The sequence below is a fragment of the Balaenoptera physalus genome, assembly GCF_965194825.1.
Source record: "Balaenoptera physalus genome assembly, chromosome: 2".
Lineage (NCBI taxonomy): Eukaryota > Metazoa > Chordata > Mammalia > Artiodactyla > Balaenopteridae > Balaenoptera > Balaenoptera physalus.
The window spans coordinates 164,267,389-164,289,065 of record NC_138883.1 but is presented as its reverse complement, the minus strand read 5'-3'; the positions used below and the strand labels follow the sequence as shown (position 1 = coordinate 164,289,065).

Below are 21,677 nucleotides of genomic sequence, written 5' to 3'. Positions count from 1 at the left end.
AAAAATGCACTCAGTCCCACAATGAATACTGAAAAGCCGATAGTTTTCCACCACATAATAAAAATCATAATTTTAACAAGGAAATGGGATGTAGGAATAAAATAACTTACAAGATAAGCATACAAAATCAAGGAATAAAAAGGCATCATTAAGAAGTGATACAGATAGGAAAATACTAATAAAACTGGACTTGACTTGCATCTTAAAAATGGATAAAATAATAATATAAGTGACTCAGAAGTGACTGAAGAACAGGATATCTTGGGTACTGAAAGATCCCTATGAATTTTAATGAAATAATCTGAGCTTATTAACTCCACAGATAATTGGGCTCTTCCCAAAAAGTACAGAACATTAGTCAGAGGAAAGAAATATATTAACTACACAAAGAAGATATAAATAAAAATCTAACAGGATAGAAAAAAAATTAACCATTTAACAAAATTCATTTATTTCTGCCTATCTTAGGCAAAGAATAGTACGACCTTTTACAAACAGTATTTTCTGTTCATTTATATTACTGCAGTATACATTTAAGGTGATTATTATCTCAAAAATTGTTCCTAGAAAGTTCAGGTTAGGGAGATGAACATAATGAGTTTATTACATGCCTGTGCCATGGTTTATTCTTGTTCTGTGGTAGCAGGCACAAAACAAGAGGTTACTGGACATTTTTCCACGTAAATGTGACGAAGCAGAATCTCTGCTCTTATTCAGCAAAAGGTAGGGAGTTCTCTTCATTTATATTTCTGAACTGGGAAGGCCTTGTGATATTCTTGAATTATTACTTAAGGCAGAGCTAGTCTAACACATGGTTATCCTAATCTAAGATTCTCTTAACCTTGCTCAAGTTTTAAAGAGAGTTAAGAATAAGAGAATGAGGTGGAGTCAAGACAGCGCACTAGGAGGACACAGAATTCACGTCTCCTCACAACTAGGGCACCTACCAGGCACCGGTGGGGGACCACAGACACCTAAGGGGATGGGAGGAACCCCCAGTGACCGGCTGCGGGATCTTGGTTCCCAGGCTGGAGGTAAGGCCCAAGCTCCTGAGGTGGGAGCTCCGAGTCCAAACTGCTGGACTAACAGAGAACCTCAGACCCCAGGGAATATCAATAGGAGTGAGGCCTCCCAGAGGTCTTCATCTCAGCACAAAGACCCAGCTCTATCCGACCGTCTGCAAACTCCATTGCTGGACATCTCAGGCCAAACAACCAGTAAGACAGGAATACAGACCACCATCAAAAAAATAAAAAATGAAATGACAAAAAAATTTGTTACAGACAAAGAAGCAAGGCAAAAACCTACAAGACCAAATAAATGAAGATGACATAGGCAACCTACCTGAAAAAGAATTCACAGTAATGAGGGTAAAGATAATCCAAAATCTTGGAAACAGAATGGAGAAAATATAAGAAATATTTAACAAGAATCTAGAAGAAATAAAGAACAAACAAACAGTGATGAACAATACAATTACTGAAATTAAAAATACTCTAGAAGGAGTCAGTAAGAGAATAACTGAGGCAGAAGAACGGATAAGTGCACTGGAAGATAAAATGGTGGAAATAACTGCCAAGGAGCAGAATAAAGAAAAAAGAATGAAAAGTATTGAGGACAGTTTCAGCGATTTCTAGGACAACATTAAACGCACCAACAATCGAATTATAGGGGTCCCAGAAGAAGAAGAGAAAAAGAAAGGGTCTGAGAAAATATATGAAGAAATTATAGTCAAAAACTTCCCTAACATGGGAAAGTAAATAGTCAATCAAATCCAGGAAGCACAGAGAATACCACACAGAATAAACCCAAAGAGAAACACGCTGAGACACATATTAATCAAACTATCAAAAATTAAATACAAAGAAAAAATATTAAAAGCAGCATGGGAAAAGCAACAATTAACATACAAGGGAATCCCCATAAGGTTAACAGCTGATCTTTCAGCAGAAACTCTGCAAGCCAGAAGGGAGTGGCAGGACACATTTAAAGTGATGAAAGGGAAAAACCTACAATCAAGGTAATTCTACCAGCAAGGATCTCATTTAGATTCGACGGAGAAATTAAAATCTTTACAGACAAGCAAAAGCTAAGATAATTCAGCGCCACCAAACCAGCCTTACAACAAAAGCTAAAGGAACTTTTCTAGGCAGGAAACACAAGAGAAGGAAAAGACCTACAAAAACAAACACAAAACAATTAAGAAAATGGTAAAAGGAACATACATATCGATAATTACCTTAAATGTAAATGGATTAAATGCTCTAACCATATTCCATGCAAATGGAAATCAAAAGAAAGCTGGAGTAGAAATTCTCATATCAGAGAAAATAGACTTTACAAGAGACAAAGAAGGACACTACATAATGATCAAGGGATCAACACAAGAAAAAGGTATAACAATTGTAAATATTTATGTACCCCACATAGGAGGACCTCAATACATAAGACAAATGCTAACAGCCATAAAAGAGGAAATCAACAGTAACATAGATATGGCAGGGGATTTTAACACCCCACTTTCACCAAAAGACAGATCATCCCAAATGAAAATAAATGAGGAAACACAAGCTTTAAATGATACATTAAACAACATGGACTTAATCAATAATTACAGGACATTTCATCCAAAAACAACAGAATACACTTTCTTCTCAAGTGCACACGGAACATTCTCCAGGATAGACCAAATCTTGGGTCACAAAACAAGCCTTGGTAAATTTAAGAAAACTGAAATGGTATCAAGTATCTTTTCCGACCACAACACTATAAGACTAGATATCAATTACAGGAAAAAGTCTGTGAAAAATACAAACACATGGAGGCTAAACAATACGCTACTAAATAACCGAGAGATCACTGAAGAAATCAAAGAGGAAATCAAAAAATACCTAGAAACATATGACAATGAAAACACAATGGCCCAAAATCTATGGGATGCAGCAAAAGCAGTTCTCAGAGGGAAGTTTAATGCAATACAATCCTACCTCAAGTAAAAAGAAAAATCTCAAATAAACAACCTAAACTTACACCTAAAGCAATTAGAGAAAGAAGAACCAAAAAAACCCAAAGTTAGCAGAAGGAAAGAAATCATAAAGATCAGATCAGAAATAAATGAAAAAGAAATGAAGGGAATGATAACAAAGATCAATAAAACTAAAAGCTACTTCTTTGAGAAGATAAACAAAATTGATAAACCATTAGCCAGACTCATAGAGACAAAAAGGGAGAAGACTCAAATCAACAGAATTAGAAATAAAAAAGGAGAAGTAACAACTGACACTGCAGAAATACAAAGGATCATGAGAGATTACTACAAGCCACTATATGCCAATAAAATGGACAACCTGGAAGAAATGGACAAATTCTTAGAAAAGCACAGCCTTCCGAGGCTGAACCAGGAAGAAACAGAAAATATAAACAGACCAATCACAAGCAGTAAAATTGAAACTGTGATTAAAAATCTTCCAACAAACAAAAGCCCAGGACCAGATGGCTTTACAGGCGAATTCTATCAAACATTTAGAGAAGAGCTAACACCTATCCTTCTCAAACTCTTCCAAAATATAGCAGAGAGAGGAACTCTCCCAAACTCATTCTACGAGGCCACCATCACCCTGATACCAAAACAAGACAAAGATGTCACAAAAAAAGAAAACTACAGGCCAATATCTCTGATGAACATAGATGCAAAATCCTCAACAAAATACTAGCAAACAGAATCCAACAGCACATTAAAAAGATCATACACCATGATCAAGTGGGGTTTATCCCAGGAATGCAAGGATTCTTCAATATACTCAAATCAATCAATGTGATACACCATATTAACAAATTGAAGGATAAAAGCCATATAATAATCTCAATAGATGCAGAAAAAACTTTTGACAAAATTCAACACCCACTTATGATAAAAACTCTCTAGAAAGTAGGCATAGAGGGAACCTACCTCAACATAATAAAGGCTATATATGACAAACCCACAGCCAACATCGTTCTCAGTGGTGAAAAACTGAAACCATTTCCTCTAAGATCAGGAACAAGACAAGGTTGCCCACTCTCACTACTATTATTCAACATAGTTTTGGAAGTTTTAGCCACAGCAATCAGAGAAGAAAAAGAAATAAAAGGAATCCAAATGGGAAAAGAAGGAAAACTGTCATTGTTTGCAGATGACATGATACTATACATAGAGAATCCTAAGGATGCTACCAGAAAAGTACTAGAGCTAATCAATGAATCTGGTAGAGTAGCAGGATACAAAATTAATGCACAGAAATCTCTTGCATTCCTATACACTAATGATGAAAAATCTGAAAGAGAAATTAAGTAAACGCTCCCATTTACCACTGCAACAAAAAGAATAAAATACCTAGGAATAAACCCACCTAAGGAAACAAAAGACCAGTATTCAGAAAACTATAAGACACTGATGAAAGAAATTAAAGATGATACAAACAGATGAGAGATATTCCATGTTCTTGGACTGGAAGAATCAACATTGTGAAAATGACTATACTACCCAAAGCAATCTACAGATTCACTGCAATCCCTATCAAACTACCAATGGCATTTTTCACAGAACTAGAACAAAAAATTGCACAATTTGTCTGGAAACACAAAAGACCCCGAATAGCCAAAACAATCTTGAGAAAGAGAAACAGAGCTGGAGGAATCAGTCTCCTGGACTTCAGACTATACTATAAAGCTACAGTAATCAAGACAGTATGGTACTGGCACAAAAACAGAAATATAGATCAATGGAACAGGATAGAAAACCCAGAGAGAAACCCACTCACCTACGGTCACCTTATCTTTGATAAAGGAGGCAAGAATATACAATGGAGAAAAGACAGCCCCTTCAATAAGTGGTGCTGGGAGAACTGGACAGGTACATGTAAAAGAATGAAATTAGAACACTCCCTAACACCACACACAACAATAAACTCAAAATGGGTTAGAGACCTAAATTAAGGTCAGGCACTATAAAAATCTTAGAGGAAAACTTAGGCAGAACACTCTATGACATAAATCACAGCAAGATCCTTTTTGACCCACCTCCTAGAGAAATGGAAATAAAAACAAAAATAAACAAATGGGACCTAATGAAACTTCAAAGTTTTGCACAGCAAAGGAAACCATAAAGAAGACGAAAAAACAACCCTCAGAATGGGAGAAAATATTTTCAGACAAAGCAACTGACAAATGATTAATCTTCAAAATATATAAGCAGCTCATGCAGTTCAATATCAAAAAAACAAACAACCCAATCCAAAAATGGACAGAAGACCTAAATAGACATTTCTCCAAAGAGGATATACAGATTGCCAACAAACACATGAAAAGATGCTAAACATCACTAATCATTAGAGAAATGCAAATCAAATCTACAGTGAGGTATCACCTCACACTGGTCAGAGTGGCCATCATCAAAAAATCTACAAACAATAAACGCTGGAGAGGGTGTGGAGAAAAGGGAACCCTCTTGCACTGTTGGTGGAAATGTAAATTGATACAGCCACTATGAAGAACAGTATGGAGGTTCCTTAAAAAACTAAAAATAGAACTACCATATGACCCAGCACTCCCACTACTGGGCATATACCCTGAGAAAACCATAATTCAAAAAGAGTCATGTACAACAATGTTCATTGCAGGACTAGTTAAATAGCCAGGACATGGAAACAACCTAAGTGTCCATTGACAGATGAATGGATAAAGAAGATGTGGCACGTATATACAATGGAATATTACTCAGCCATAAAAAGAAACAAAATTGAGTTATTTGTAGTGAGGTGGATGGACGTAGAGTCTGTCATACAGAGTGAAGTAAGTCAGATAGTGAAAAACCAATACTGTATGCTAACACATATATATGGAATGTAAAAAAAAAAATGGTTCTGATGAACCTAGGGGCAGGACAGGAATAAAGACACAGACATAGAGAATGAACTTGAGGACACGGGGAGGGGGAAGGGTAAGCTGGGACGAAGTAAGAGAGTAGCATTGACATATATACACTACCAAAAAAATAGCTAGCTATTGGGAAGCAGCTGCATGGCACAGGGAGATCAGCTCAGTGCTTTGCGACCACTTAGAGGGTTGGGATAAGGAGGGTGGCAGGGAGACGCAAGAGGGAGGGGATATGGGGATATACGTATGCATATAGCTGATTCACTTTGTTATACAGCAGAAACTAACACAACACTGTAAAGCAATTATACTCCAATAAAGATATTTAAAAAAAAAAAGATACATGCACCTCAATGTTCACAGCAGCATTATTTACAATTGCCAAGACATGGAAACAACCTAAGTGTCCATCAACATATGAATGAAGTTGTGGTGTATATACAGTATGTTTGTGTGTATATACATGCACACACACACACAGACACACACAAAATTGAATATTACTCAGCCATAAAAAAGAATGAAATTTTGCCATTTGCAGCAACATGTATGGACTTTGAGGCCTTTATGCTAAGTGAAATAAGTCACACAGAGGAAGACAAATACTGTAGGATATCACTTATCTACGGAATCTAAAAAATACAGCAAACTAGTGAAGATAACAAAAAAGAAACTGACTCACAGATATAGAGAACGAACTAGTGGCTACCAGTGGGGACAGGGAAAGGGGGAGGGGCAATATAAGGATGGAGGAGTGGGAGGTACTAACTGTTGGGTGTAAGATAGTCTTAAGGATGTATTGTACAACATGGAGAATACAGCCAATATTTGTAATAAATATAAATAGAATGTAGCCTTTTAAAAGTGCATAAAAACAAAAAATTTAATACCTTTAAAAATTATATAAACATACAGAATTTATTTTAAATAAGTAAATAAACAAAACTACATGTAAAAACAAGAATAAGAGAATGTTTTTCATAATTGACTAAAAATTTCAGTAGTAAACTAAAATTAAAAAGGAAACATGCACATTAAAAATACCCAGACACAAAAATCTAAAGATGGTAATAAAATTAAAATTTTTAAAATAATGTCATCTCAAAGCTTTCTTCTCTTACTAAAATGGTTTTCTTGAAGAATATTAATGGCTCAGATACCAGCAGTATGAATAGCGGCTTCTAAAATGTATGTATACGATTAGCTGAAAAAAGGTGATGAGAAAAATTTGAAGTTTGCTTTTTCTTTTAAACTGAAAAGTAAACACAGAGAATATTCTCTTTATAATGGAACTCAAAGTGGTCTTTTGAGCACAAAAGATGTTTTCACTTCTAAAATGGTGTTCCAGAAATCTGCTCTATATATGTATTGCCATGGATAGATATAGCATGAGCTTTAGAAACAGATAAGCCAAGGTGGAATTTTATCCTTGCTATTTACTAGATTTGTGATTTTAGTTGTTAATCTCTCTGAACTTCAATTTCCTCATAAGTAAAGTGACAACAGCACCAACCTCAGATAAAATACAATGGTATATGACAGCATCCAGTGCACTCTCACAATATGTAAGTCCAAAAATGGTAGATATGATTATTAGTTTTCAAATATGGGCAATAAGAGAGGATATCTCTTTACTAAATCCTCAAATTAAAAAGACTGAGTATTTGGAGAAAATCACACTGGTGGATGGGGTGTTGGTGCTGAGGAAGAAGGGATGATTTGTAAGAAATCTTAGAAGCCAAGCTCATGTAATTGCTTAGGGAAGTAGTGAATTGAGGCAGGAAAAAATGTAGATACTCAGGGAGAGGTAGAATGAGTCTAGAAGAGAGTTCCTGATCCCTTGACCACTACTCAATAATCTTGTCGAGTACTGAAGTCATAGCAACCCTTTTAAAATCACTGAGAATTTGGCCATTCTGTGGCTCTCCTAGGCCTTCTGTCTGCTACCGTAATAATTTCCTGCTTCACATTTTCTTCTTTACTCAGTTCCCAACTGTACTCTTCTCAACTCCCAACTAGTAAGTCCTTCTCTGTGTTTCACAGGACAACATTCACACCAGATTCTTACACTATCACTTTGTACAGTAATTTTTATTTCACTTATCCTTCTCTTATATATCTCCTTGATGAAGTAGACTTCCCATTACTTCATGCTAAATCCAATCTAGTCCAAGGCGGGGAATCTAGTAAGGATTAAAGCAATGCCAGGTGAACAATAAAGCAAATAAAACAACTGTATGTTAATGGTCCACATCACAGTCACTTATAGTTTCTTATTTTCTTTCTAGCCACGCCATCTTCCATGCTTGGTGGTTACCCAGAAATTTGAGAACATAAATCCAGACACTATCATAATAATTACTGACTGAATATCAACTACATTCTAGGCCTGAAAATAGGGCCTGGGAATAAAAGGAACTATAAGTCATGATGCCCCTCTCCCCTACTGGTTTGCAGTCTGGCAGGTCATAGCATTATTTCCATTTAACATCTTCCAACTTGATTCTTCACCTCTCTAACAAAATCTTGATTATCCTACTTCTGTCTTACCTAGTCCATCTTGCAAGTCTGGTAACAATCCACTACATGTTACCAGAGCACTAACACTCTTCTTGTAAGTATAAGCACAGTAATGGTTATTATTAATTTCACTGATTCATTAATGAAATTTCACAATTCAAACATAATTATGGGGGTCCCTTAGAGACTCTGATGAGCCTGACTTAACATATATTTATTTCTAAATATAACTCAAAGAAAATAAATTTAGGTTCTTGAGAATTCTTTAAAAATTTAATACGGGTAACTGTACGGTTTTCCCTTGTCTTTTTGAAATATTTACAATAGCCGATTGACTCCTCTTCCCTTAAGGACTCTAGAGATAGAAGATCCAAATTAGGACTCATAAACCCAGTGACAACAAAAATGTTTCCTTTTTCATTATCAGAGCTTTGCTACTACTCAGTGGCATCTATTCATCATTATTCCTACAGTTTCTGAAATAAAATTTCCACAATTATCACCACCTTCTAGCATCTGTCTCCATAGATTCCAGCTTCTTTCTGTTACCCTAGATGAAGTGTCCAGGCTCTTGGCCAAGGCCGTTCTCCACTTGTGCACTCGATTCCATCCTCTCTTGTTTATTCAATAGCATCTCTCCAGAAACACACCCCCGCCTTCTGCATCACACATTGTCCCTCTTCTACTGTATTTTCTCCATAAGCCTTTATAAACTTGTCGTTAAGCTCTCTTGACCCCATTTCATATAACAGCTACCACCTCATTTCTCAATCTTCCTTTAAAAAGTCTTAGAATGAGGTTGTCAAAAGTTATTCTTTCCTCCAATTTTCTACTGAGCTCCCCCAATCAGGTTTTTTACCCATCTTATCAAGGTCCACAATTACCTCATACTGTTATATCCAAAGTCAATTCTCAGTTCTCATTTTCTATCAGCAATATTTGACAGTTAACCATGTTTTCCACCTTCTTAAAACATTGTATACTTGGCTTCCAAGACAGTAAATACTCCAAGTTTTCCTCCTTCTTCTCTGGTTGCTCCTTCTCTATCTTCTCGGCTGGTTTTTCCTTTTACTCTGACTTCTAGATCTTTAGCTCTTTCATCTTCACTAGTTTAAGAAACTCTTCTAGCTCAGGCTTTAAATGCCATCTATATGTCGATGTCTTACCAGCTGTAATCTATCCTGAACCTCTCCTTTGAACTCCAGACTCATATACCTAACTCGCTATTAGACAGCTTCACCTGGATATCTAATTGGCATCTCAAACATGTTCTAGATTTCCTGGGTCAGAAATGGCAACACCACTCTTCCAGTTTCTATAGGCAAAGACCTTGGAGTCCTCTTCAACTCCACTCTTTCTTCCTTCCCCCATGTACAATTAACAAATCCTTTTACTTCTACCTACTTTCAAAATACATCCAGAATCTGCCTACTGCCTCCACTGCTTCACCCTGATTCAATTTACCATGATTTCTTCCCTCAGTTTTTGGAATATTCTAACTGGTCTCCCTGCTTCCAACCTTGCTCCTGATGGCCATCAGACGGCAGTTTGCCTGGCACTTTCAGCTAGACCTTGGTGTTGCTAGAATCTGGAAATGACAGAAGGGCTACATTGCTCTTCTGCTGAACAAAAAGATTTTCACATACCATGAACCAAAGACATTCTGTAGATTGAGAAAAAAGAAGATAAAAGGAGGACCACTCTGTAACATGTCTGAGTACAGGAAGAGTACTGTGCAAATTCAAAAATTGCTCAAATATCCCACTCACCTGGCTGACATGAGTGACTGCTGCATCCTCACCAATTACCATGTTTGTTCTATTTCTCTCACCTCCCAAATAAAATGTATTTAGGTATACAATCACAGAATTATCCTGTTTCTTGAAAACACCCAATCCAGAGGGAATTCCTGCTCCCTTGAACCCTCCCGCAAATTACACAACACAAGCCTAAACCCAATAACAAGTTCCTCCTAACACTCCTGCTGAGATGCCCCACAGGTCTCCGTGGTAAGCCATTTTCCTTGTTCAGCAAGTATCAATAAACACAACTTTGTTAGGCGTTTTACTGGTGTTCTTTGATTGACGGGCATTAATACCTTCCTGTCTGTTCTCAATATAGAAAGCATAGTGATTCTGTTAAGTCAGATCCCGTAAGTCCTCTCTTCAAAGTGCCACAATGGTTCCCTCTCACTCATTTAAAGCCAGTGTCCTTACACTGACCTGTAAGGTCTTAGCTGAATGGCACTCAAACTTGATTGTATATTAAAAATCACATGGGGAGCTTTAAAATTATCAATGCCTGGGTTCCACCTACAGTGCTTGCAATGTAATTGGCCATGGCAATTACAGCTTTAGAAGCTCTCCAGGTACTTCTCCAATGTCGCCAAGGTTGAGAACCACAGCTCTAGATGGTTTGCTTATCTCTTTGACCTCATGTCCTATTACTTTTTTCTTATAATCACTCTCCTCCAGCCACATAGATCATTTGCTATTGCTCAGACTCACCAGGTTCCCTCCTATCTCAATCCCTTAGTTCTTTCTTTCTGCCTGAAAAACTTTTCCCTGAGATATTCTCCACGCTTATTTCCCTTACCTTCTTAAGTCTGCTTTAAATCACCTTGTCCTTGAGAGCTACTATGAAAACCCTATTTAAATTGCCAGGTCCCTCCCTCTATCATTACTTTATTGCCTTCACACTGCTTTATTTTTTTTTATAACATATATCCCCTTCCAAAACACTATGCACTTTACTCATTTATCATAGTGTCAGTGTCTCCCTTACTAGGAAGCAAGCTCCAAGAGGAGAGGGACGTCTGTCAGTTTTACTTACCGTGGGATCCATATGCCTGGAATATAGCAGGCACTCAAAACGCACTTGTTAAAAGCATTAGTTAAACTGATCCAGCCACTATGGAGAACAGTATGGAGGTTCCTTAAAAAACTACAAATAGAACTACCATACGACCCAGCAATCCCACTACTGGGCATATACCCTGAGAAAACCATAGTTCAAAAAGAGTCATGTACCAAAATGTTCATTGCAGCTCTATTTACAATAGCCAGGACATGGAAGCAACCTAAATGTCCATCGACAGATGAATGGATAAAGAAGATGTGGCACATATATACAATGGAATATTACTCAGCCATAAAAAGAAATGAAATGGAGGTATGTGTAATGAGGTGGATGGAGTTAGAGTCAGTCATACAGAGTGAAGTAAGTCAGAAAGAGAAAAACAAATACAGTATGCTAACACATATATACGGAATCTAAGGAAAAAAAAAAAAAAAAAAAAACAGCCTTGAAGAACCTAGTGGCAAGATGGGAATAAAGACACAGACCTACTAGAGAATGGACTTGAGGATATGGGGAGGGGGAGGGGTGGGATGTGACAGGGTAAGAGAGTGTCATGGACATATATACACTACCAAATGTAAAATAGCTAGTGGGAAGCAGCCACATAGCACAGGGAGATCAGCTTGGTGCTTTGTGACCACCTAGAGGGGTGGGATGGGGAGGGTGGGAGGGAGGGAGATGCAAGAGGGAAGAGATATGGGAACATACTGTATGTGTATAACTGATTCACTTTGTTATAAAGCAGAAGCTAACACACCATTGTAAGGCAATTATACTTCAATAAAGATGTTAAAAAAAAAAAAAAAGCATTAGTGACCTTCCTTTTTCCAAAACTTAATTTTTTCTCATTTCTTATTTTCCCCCCAATTCTTGATTCTATTACAGAGTTAGACTACTTATTTGGTACCCCAATACTAGCCGACTTATCAGCCCTCCACTCCTAATTTTTTTTCACTAGGTTTCCCTTTGGCATAGTTCCCTAATTGTGTGTTTCTCTTTAAGTTCTACTTGACCTTTTATTTTTCTTATTTATATTTGTATTTAATTGCCTCTCGAAGGAGAAGCAATTAAATATCATACTTCATCTGGAATGGAAAACTGCAAGTGGTGTCACCATTTCCAGAGTTTTAGTTAAAAATATTGGCTCTTAGTCCACTCTCTCTCTCTGGTAAACTCCATCCAATATCAAAGCTTCAATTACCTTATTATGTCAATAAAAAGAATCCAATAATTATTTCTCCAACTCACTCCCCTCTTGTTAGTGCCAGAACTGTCCAAACTATGGACAATAATGATCTCCTCCCTCAACCCTACTTCCCCCTCTCACTCTATATTCTGTGACTCCAGATAAAAACTGGTATTACTTAAAATACCCCTTTTCCCTTTCTTCCAAAATTCAATCAAGTGTTTCTTTATTCTACCTCATAAATTTTTATTATGACATATCTCTACATATCAGTTCAGTCTATGATAGTTTCTCATATTTACTCTTAAATTCTTCCAACTGAAACCATTACTTCCATACTCTCCCCTTCAATTCATGCTACACACTACCACCAGAGTATAAAAATTTAAAGGCCTTAAAAATTCAAACTTGATCTTGCAACTGCTTAAAAATCCTTACATTTTTTCCCTATTATTTAGTATAATGTCCAAAATCTTTAACATTAAGCTAATTCCCAAGAATCTCCGTGCTTCTCCTGCCCTTATGCTCAAGCTACCTTTATTACTTCAGTTTCTTTAATAAATCAAAAATACTTTCCTCCTCACACATTTTAATGCCTTGTCACAGTCTAGTTTTTCTGTTTGGAATCTACTATTTACTTTCACCTAGCTATTCAAATTCTTTCTATCACTTCCCTTTAAAAGTTAATGCAACCCACGTAAATATAGTTGATTGAGCTTGACAAAGGAGAAGATAATACAATGAAGAAAAACAGTCTTTTCAACAAATGATGCTGGAACAACTCGATATCCATATGCAAAAATAATAAATCTAGACACAGACCTTACACCCTTCACAGAAATTAACTTAAAATGGATCACAGTCCTAAATATAAAATGTGAAACTATAAAACTCCTAGAAGATAACATAGGAGAAAACCTAAATGACCTTGGGTATGGTGATGACTTTTTAAGATACAACACCAAAGCATAATCCATGAAAGAAATAATAAGTAGGACTTCATTAAAATTAAAATTTTCTACTCTGCAAAAGACAATGTCAACATACAGTATTTGCCTTTCTCTGTCTGACTTATAAGTCACAGGGATGTAATGTATAGCCTAGGGAATATATAACTTTGGTGCATAATCTATAAAAATATAGAATCACTATGTTGTACACCTGAAACTAATATAATACTGTAAGTCAACTATACTTCAATTAAAAATAAAAAAGACAATGTCAAGAAAAGAATGAGAAGACAAACCACAGACTGGGAGAAAATATTTATAAAAGACACATCTGGTAAAGGACTCTTACCCCAAATAAACAATAAAATCTTAATACTCAACAATAAGAAAATAAACTACCTGATTAAAAAACAATCCAAAGACTTGAAGACACCTCACCAAAGAAGATATACAGATGGCAAATAAGCATATGAAAATATGCTTCACATCTGTACATCACCAAGGAAATGCAAATTAAAACAACAACGATATACCACTGCAACCTATTAGAATGATCAAAATCTGGAACACTGACAACCAAATGCTGATGAGGATGTGGAGCAACAAGAACTCTCATTCATTGCTGCTGGGAATGTGAAATGGTATAGCCATTTTGGAAGACAGTGTGGCAGTTTCTTACAAAACTAAACATGATCTTACATATAATCCAGCAATCATGTCCCTTGGTATTTACCCAAAAGGAATTGAAAACTTATGTCCACACAAAAACCTGCATATAGATGTTTACAGCAGCTTTTCTCATATGGAGTACTGGACAATGGAATATTATTCAGCACTAAAAAGTAATGCACCTAAAAGCCATGAAAAGACATGGAGAAACTAACACAACATTGTAAAGCAACTATACTCCAATAAAAATTAATTAATTAAAAAAAAAGGCATGGAGAAACCTTAAATGCATATTACTACATGATAGAAGCCAATCTGAAATGTCTATACAGTGTATGATTCCAACTACATGACATTATAGAAAAGGCAATAAATACTATGGGGACAGTAAAAAGATGACTGGATGCCAGCAGTTGGGAGCAGGTAAGGGATGAAGAGGCAGAGCACAGAGGATTTTTAGGGCAGTGAAAATACTCTGTATGATACCGCAATGATGGATACATGTGTTTATACATTTATCCAAACACATAGAATACACAACACAAAGAGTGAACCATGAGGTACACTATGGACTTTGGGTGATTATGATGCATCAATGTAGGTTCACCAACTGTAAGAAATATCCCACTCCGGTGGGTGATGCTGTTAATAGTAGGAGCTATGCATGTGTCGGGGGCAGGGGTTATATAGAGAATCTCTGTACCTTCCCCTCAATTTTGCTGTTAACCTAAAATTGCTCTAAAGATTATCTTTATTTAAAAAAAAGGTTAATGTACTAAAAAAACCCTGATATCTTCACACTAGGGCCAAAGAGTCAATCTATAACTTTCATAGGCCACTCTATAACTTTTACATACTTCTCATTAGAATTGGAATTATAGCTATATTAGTGTAATGTAGTTCTCCCCACTAGATTGTAATCTCTAGGAAGGCAGGAACTACATTATGTCTTGCTCACTCTGTAAACAGCTGTAGAGTCAGTATAGAGCTTGATAAATATTTATTGAATGAATGAACTAACCCCAAGGACAGCAAGTGTTATACAACACCTGCTTCCTATTATTATCTTATCTCTCCAGACACTCTCCCAAAGCACCCACTCGTCTACCCCAGTGATACAACACTAATGCCCCAGGTAAAAACTTTTCTAGCTAACTTGCCTCACTTTACTTTTAGCAACAATTTGATTCTGCCATTGCAAACTGTGCTTCTAGCCAACTTCCCCTGTGCCTTATGGAATGTCCAACTGAAGTTGGGATTGACATATATACACTAATATGTATAATATAGATAACTAATAAGAATCTGCTGTATAAAAAAAAATAAAATTCAAAAACAAGCAAAAAAAAGAAATATGTTTATTCCCAAACTTTTCATTAAACCTTCCCCTCAAGCTCCTCTTTTCAGAATCTCATCCATGCCTATCCTAGCCCATCCTTACTGTCTATGGAGCAAAACCAGCTTTTTCTAGTAGTTACATTTTTATGCCTATTTTCATCTAAATTTAAACTACTCACAGCAGAGCAAATATACTAACATCTTTTCATCCTCTGCACACATTTCTTTCAGCAGGTGTTAAGTAGTTGTTTATTATTATCATTATTATTATTAACTAGATTTGACTGGCAATAGATTATCACAGCTTCTTTTATGCACACATGTTTAGATTCTCTCACTAGATTGTTTTTCCCTAAAGTAAAACCTCCTTTCTGCGTCTACCATACAAAACTAACAAAGTGTTAGAAATGCTCAAACACTCTTAAAATACAAAGTCAATGGAAATACTAGTCTATTTTAAAGCCTTTCTTGTAAATGCCCATGGGGGTGAAGAGGTTTACATTCTTTGAGAACTTTACAAATTGAATTGCCCTGGAAGACTCAGTAGGCAAAATGAAAACCAACCTGAGGTCCATTTTCCACTCCCACCTCTATCTCTATTGAACTAACTGTGTGACCGTGACCGCAGGAAGAGCCGTGACATTCATTCTCTTTGTGCCCTGCTTTTCTTATCTATAAATTAGCTAATACATATAAATGCATTTCCAACAATGCCAGGTACAAAATAAGTGCTTTATAAGTGTGTGACAGTATTTATATTGAATATCATTATCATACAATCTTTCAGTCTGTTTTAAAATCTAACCCCAAAGATAGGGGTTTATATAAACCCTGGAAGGAAACGTAAATCTCACTACCCACAGTGGTAAAGTTCTACAAGGCAAGGAGACAGGATTGCTAAGAAAACCTGGTGTTGAACAGGAGAGGATCATTAAGTCTCATACTTGTCATCACAAACATCACTAACCTGAAAACAGAAACAAAAGGGACAAGAGTAGCAGGTGTGAAAGAAAAGAGAAGGACTGAAGTAGTTTGGGTATACAAGCAAAACAGAAATGCCACTTATACTTCTAATTTATAATTTTCAAAATGAAGAAGAACAATGATCTTGCTGAAAAATAAAATCCAAATGAGCTCAAAGTAATGACACACACAAAACCTTTCCACAGATACTGATGATCATAGAAAAAGACTTTCTTATTATATACATAGATTTTTATTCTCAATAGAGTTTTCAACTGAGAGAATTTATTATCTACTTTATTGACTACTTTATTATTTTCCCTCTACCGTCCTGATTTCTCAAACAACATAATTATCTACAGCAAAGATTGATCAAAATATCATGGGTTATTTACCAGATTTTACTTGTCTACAAAAATCATTTCTATTTTTTTTTCCCCTCAGTGATCAATGGCTCCACAAATGAGAATGAATGGATTTTTTCTCCACTTCTCAGTTTTATGTCACAGAAATGATGAGCCTTCCCCAGAACAAACTTCCCATTCCAGTCTTACAATTACCCCCGTCTAGGGAGATTTTTTTTTTTTTTTTTTTTTTGACTGGCAAACAGTATCTAAATTGTTGAGGACAATATGAAGAAGAGAAAGAGAATCCAGTTCACTAAGAAAAACTAGCAATATAGCCTTCTTTCTACAAGAATGGGCACACTGATGTGCATTTAATAGAAAAGCAAGATGCTAAATAATTAGCAAATTTAGGTTTATTTTGAGACACTTTTTTTCCCTGGAAGTTAGGCCTGTGGAAAACAGCATAAGATAGAAAACAGAAAATAGCAGCTTATTTTCCCATCTTTTATTAAAATAAACAGCAATTTATGGTTATACAGAGAGCTGCATTTCAGGAAGCCTTTAATTGTATAATTAAGTTTAAATATGTTCAATCTCACCAAAAAATACATTCTCAAAAACATTTTTTTTTAGAAAATAGGCAGTAAAAACAGAGCCCTAATTAGATCTCTCTCTCTCAGACGCACACACAGACACAAACATACACACATTCTCAACAAATACAGAGCAGAAGAAACATAGCTATAAAAAATTCAAGCTTTCTCCCGATGCACTTATGTGATGAAAGAAATTTGTAAGACTCAATGCAGAATATAACAATTACTATTGGAAGGTAATGAATTAGTAAAAAAATACATGGAGATGGCCTCCAAAGCATCAGCACATAAAATCACTTAGCCTCTACCTTACTGTCAGCTGTGGAAATGCCAGTGTTTAATACATACATTTGTATATTGAGCAGACACAGTAGTTTTGGAAAAATATACAACCAGTATTTAAGTTTGAAAAAGCAAATGAGAAAAATAATAAATCACTCCTTCTTCCTATACTGCTCAACCTGCCTTTGCTTAGACTTTATTGAATTCAAATACTAAGTATTGATGTATGTGGTTTTTCCTGTGAGCAGAGAGAAAAGTAGAAAATGAGAAATTGTGTAGATCTATTTTTAGGAAAAAAGCATATGCATTTCAGACTAACCAATTTTTCGACCGAAATAAATTACAGTGCTCAGAAAATGATGTTTGGGAATATTAAAATACCTTTACAACACACAGAGTTGTTTGAAATTTTTTTGCCTTTCTCATCTATATGATAAACTATTTCTTTTACCAAAATTGGTTAAAACTTACATTTGGTATTTTAGTCTGAAGATATTTCAGAGGCACAGAAAACCTAAATCATAGTAAGTTTAACAACTCTTTTGAGGTAAGCCATAATCAGTCTTATTGTAACGAAAGAGAACTCAAATTGGGTTAGAGATAGTTGTGAAAATGAGAAAATTAGAATAAATTGCATTAAAATACTAATATTTGAAACTCTAGAGTAGCAAGGTTCCTTTTAAGGAGGATTTATGTTTATGAGTAGAATCCTGAGACTGGTATTGTCTTTTTCTCCTTACAGAAAACCTGTGTTTCTTCCAAGCAATTAAGTTTTCTATGGGGAAATTGACAAGTGGGTTAGTTCATGCTAGACTCTCAGCCTAAAATCACTGTGCTTACTTCTCTCCTTTTTTGCTGTAAAGAAGACAAAAGACTCCTGCTTTTACTCCTCTGAATTCTTTACTGTGCCTTTACCTCATCTCAACTCACTGCTGGAATCTTTAATGTATGAATTCATAAAAATGGGATGAAGAATTAGCATTTCTATGAATAAACAGATTCCCAGCATAAGATTCTAGAGATCTGGAGTTCATTTGCTATTTTTTTTTTAACTCACTTCACCACGATCATGGGTCCGTTGCCAAACAGTGATCTCCATCTTCTTTTTGTGTCTATAAAACAGTATTTTAAGTCCCTGAAACACACTATAGGAAATGAAGGCAATTTAGTACATTTCAGGTTTATGAAATGTAATGTGATAAACAAAATAATTACTAAAGGGAAAAGTTTAAGGTTTTTTTTTTTTTTAAAGGACATTAATCCTTTCAAACTTCTAGACAGAATTACTAAATTACCATTTGACATTCTAGGGGCCTAAGAGCCTGATTTCTCCTCCAAAAGTGAAATCTTTCACTGGCTTCAAATTCCCTATTGCTCAAACTGATCAAGGAAGCAACTTTTCATTTCGGGCAAGTATCATTTTCAATTTAATGATGACCTTGAAAGGACAGAAAGGTTGCATAATGTGTGGTTAAGAACGTGTTCTGGGGGCAGATTAACCAGATGTAAGATGGGCTTCCACCAATTATGAACTACACAACATTAGGCACGTGTGCCAGCTCTAAATGTACTGTGTCTCAGCTCCAAGTCTACCCTCTCTGCCCTGCTTTGAGATCTGGAGCTGGACGGTGCAAACATTTCTCTTCTGAATAGCTCACACAATGCTTGGCTTCGTTAGTAAAGAGCACAGGATGCCACAGAGCACAGCAGAGGAAGGAGCTTCTCTTTTTGGTCCCAGTGTATGTTTTGTTGTTGCTCTTGGGCCATGACTGCCAGCAATATAAAGCAACCCAGTTACGGTCACCCTTCAGTGAGTTCTGCAGGCATCCTGGCGGATAATTTCTTCCTTGGACACTAAATTGTTAACCAAATCTGGCCCACATCATCCCAGCAAATTTCTCCACCTTCCAGAGGGTTCCAGTCACACCCTCTCCAGTAAAGTTTAATTCTCAGTGTTGCGATGTGGAGGCCACCCCTCCTCCAAATGTATCCTTTCCTTAATTCTCTGTCCCAATCCTAGAGGTAGTAGCTGCTCCCTACATTTGTTAATTCCTTTCTTCTCTACTGTTCTTTTAGTTCTTTTTGCAGTTAACCATGTCTCAAAAGGTAATAATTCTTCATATCACATTTTCTCTGTTCCAATTACTAGGGTGGTTTCTGTCTCCTGAATGAACACTAAATGATAATGAAAGTCTGTAAAATGAGGATAATATTAGGGTTGAATTCTGCAATTTGTTTTGATGATTAAAAGAGTTTATATAGATAAAGTTCTTAAACCATGTACACTTGGTAACAGTCTTAATGTATATCAGGGACAGGCTTACAACTGTAAATCCCAGGCAGATATGTCAATAGATAACTCTTCTGATATAGTAAGAAAAACAGAAAATATTTTAAGAAATTCCTACTTGGGTTCTAATACAAGATGGTGACATAGGAAGATCCTGAACATACGTCCTTCCACAGACACAATGAATCTACAGCTACATATGGAGCAATTTTCTCTTGAAAAAAGAAAGAAAACAAAACTAAAGCCTAGGTGAGTGACTCTTACACATTGTGCAAATGAGAAAAAATCCACTACAAAGCGGGTAGGAGAGGCTGAGACACAGTCTTGCCCTAAACCTGACACCCAGCACAGCGATTCACAATCAGGAGGAAACTCAAAACCCAGAGCTTCTCCCCAGGGAGTGAAAGACTGGAACCCCAACATCAGGTGCCCCAACTTTTAAGACCTGCACCTGAGAAAAAAGTCCCCCAAACATCCAACTTTGAAAACCAATGGGGCTCACATCCAGGAGACACACAGATTATAGTGAACTGAGAAATGGCTCCTAAAGGGCTCACAGTCTCAGACTCACCCCAGGGACCAGTGCAGAAGCAGCTGATCGAGAGGTGCCTACCTTTATGTGAAAGAGGCTTATATGCTTATCTAAAAAGTGTCAGCCTAAAGGGCAGACGTCTACTTTAACACACATCCAGGGCCTGCCGGGGAACTCCCCAGGAATGGAGGCTGGCAGACGCCATCTTTGCACTAGCTCTCTGTCTCCACCCAACTTGCTGTACCTCTTGGAAATGGCTTGCACCCTCCCCAGTTCTTGTGCCTGATGCCCAGGGAACACCTCTAAGTCACCTGTCACTGGCTTATGTCACCAGCAGGGCTTATGCTAGGGGGACCCACAAGACTGTAACCAACAGAGAAAAAGTTCTTAATTAGCTACCACCCCCAGGAGACAACAGACAGAGATACCCAGTCTTTCTATGAAAAAAACATATTAGCTTATCTTCATAGCTGTGGCCTGAAGGGCAGGCTTCTAATCACACAAACATGTAGGGGTCCACTCTAATCCCCTCCAGAGACCTCAGAGGGTGGGCAATATCCTCATGCCCTCCCTCTGCCTGATTCCAGAATGCCAGTATCTCCCAGAGAGGAACTGCACAGTGTCTGGTGTCCTGGTTTTCATGGCTGCCGCCCAGAGGACAGCCCTTGATTGCCCAGCTCTGGTGGCCAGTAGGGTTTACATTGCCAGGTCCTGTTAGACCGTAAACAATGGAGAGACAGAGCTTGGCAGGCTACCACCCCCAGGGCCCTGTGCAGACAGCAAACCAAAATACACCCCCAATATTTCTGTGAAAGAGGCCTATTTGCTTGTCCCAGACCTTTGGTCCGAGGGGCGGGCTTCTGGTTTGGCACACTTCTAGGGGCCTACCAACGTGCATTCCAGGGATGGAGGTCAGTGGACGCCATCTTTGCAATCTCCTTCTGCCTTGCTCCAGGTCACATGGTGTCTCCCTACAAGAAACTCATCTGGCATCCTGATTTTTTCAACTGCCTCAGAGAGGACACCTCTAGATGGTCTGGCTATGGGGGCCAGGAGGACTTAGGCTTGCAATCTCACAGGAATGTATATATTTGCATACTTTACAAGTTGCTGCCTGGAGGTCTGGCTGCCTGAGAGTCCGGCTTCCAATCAGCCTGAATCTAGGTGCTGACTGAGAGCCTCTGCTTTGGGACATTGACAGGACTTAGCACACCCTCAACTACTGGGAGCCA

The 21,677-nt window shown here is 37.1% G+C and overlaps 1 protein-coding gene and 1 long non-coding RNA gene across 2 annotated transcripts in view; one reads left to right on the top strand and one right to left on the bottom strand.

Annotated features, from left to right (window-relative positions):
* Window positions 1–21,677, bottom strand: part of MALRD1 (MAM and LDL receptor class A domain containing 1) — a 621,227-nt gene that overhangs the window by 463,243 nt on the left and 136,307 nt on the right. The gene's annotated exons all lie outside the window — the stretch shown is intronic.
* LOC309655062 overlaps window positions 11,943–21,677 on the top strand; it is a 42,958-nt gene continuing 33,223 nt past the window's right edge. Inside the window, exon 1 of the long non-coding RNA XR_014260594.1 lies at window positions 11,943–12,104. This is a non-coding gene — a long non-coding RNA (uncharacterized lncRNA). The remainder of the gene's footprint in view (window positions 12,105–21,677) is intronic.